Genomic DNA, 1,523 nt, shown 5'->3' with positions numbered 1-1,523 from the left:
GGAAATAGAGTGAGAATAAGAAGAAAAAAAAAAAAAAAGCAGGAACCAAGGGAAGTTAATTTCAAAATATCTGAAGTCTTCCCATAGTCACTTATCTGAAAAGTGAGAGAACATTATTGTACCTTGTATTTGAAATCAGGCAGAAAGTAGACTGGAATTTGAATTTTTTCCTCTTCCCCACATTCTCCAAATCCTTGGCTTTATCACTCACTGCAGATTTAAGCCTTTCATCATGTGCTCTCTGTATGTGAAACAGGCTGTGTGCACTCACGGGCTGTCTCTTTACACAAAAAGGTACCCGCAGTAGCAGCTCTGCAACCTTGCACACCACCTATGCTTCCACCATCATCCGGCACATACAGGGCAGATATGTTTGAGAAACAGGTGAAAACAGTTCATCGCTAATGTTGAGACTTTTTTTTAATGCATTATAAGCATAATTTTCTAGTGAGTAGCAAAGGACACTACAAGAAAGCAAGAAAATAAACAATTACTCTTGGTAAGTGCATCAATCTGCTTGATGTCTCACTGAAAATGATTAAGACACTTTTCGTTATACTTCCTCCTTTAGGGTTTCCATAATGTTGGTAAGATTTTTTTCCTTCAAATTAATTCTTAGTTACGGAAGAGAAAATAAGCATTTGTAAAAGTCACTAAATTGTAATACTGATCAGAAACCTTAGAGAAGCCAAGATAAATATTGCAAATTCTGTTGCTTTCATGCTTTTTTCCCTCCAGCCTAATGAAATGTAAAGCAAAAAGAAATATTCTTGCTACTTAATATTTTGCACATTATACCCTTTGATATTTCTAAATAGTATTAATAAGATGAATATAGACAAATCTGAAGTCCAGGTCATACTTATAGAGACATCCCTAACAGAGCAGGTTAAATGTGTGTTTCTACAAAGGCATTAATGGGGGGAGGTCACACACGTGTCACACGTTCCCCTCCTCCTGGCATATTCACCCACTTCAGGCTTTTGCAGGGAGGCTCCTCCAGTGACCTCTAAGGGCTGCTTCTCATTAACTGAAACGATTTATTCCCTTCTCCACACACTTTGCCCTGGCAATAAGGGGTTTCCTCCAGCAGCAGTTCAAGGTGGTGTTATCAGTTGTATTCCCAACTTGAGGGGAAAAGGAGAAAGCTTCCCTCTTGCTCCCTGGGCAAGGAAGGTCAAGACTCAAGAAGGAGCTTCTTTCACAAAAAAAAAAAATATATATATATACACACATATAAATATATATATATTGCTGATATTGCTGCCAGGAGTAATCCTCTTCACTAGTCTGCTCTACTGGTGACCTTTAGAGAGAGCGACCAAAGCTAACGAGAAGCTTAATTAGCAGAAAGGGCAGCCGAAAGAACAGGTAGCACGAGGAAAGGCTTTTAGTCTTTATTGCATGGGGCAAGCATTTCTGAAAGAGCAATGAAACCCTAAAGATTGTTTCATAAATGCTGCCTACTGCAAACCATTTAAAGGTAGAATTGGCTAGGGCAGAAAGACACACTATTCTGAAAC

The sequence above is a fragment of the Nothoprocta perdicaria genome, unplaced genomic scaffold (genome assembly GCF_003342845.1).
Source record: "Nothoprocta perdicaria isolate Ctin4 unplaced genomic scaffold, notPer1 scaffold_8, whole genome shotgun sequence".
Lineage (NCBI taxonomy): Eukaryota > Metazoa > Chordata > Aves > Tinamiformes > Tinamidae > Nothoprocta > Nothoprocta perdicaria.
Note: the sequence above shows the minus strand (reverse complement) of the source record.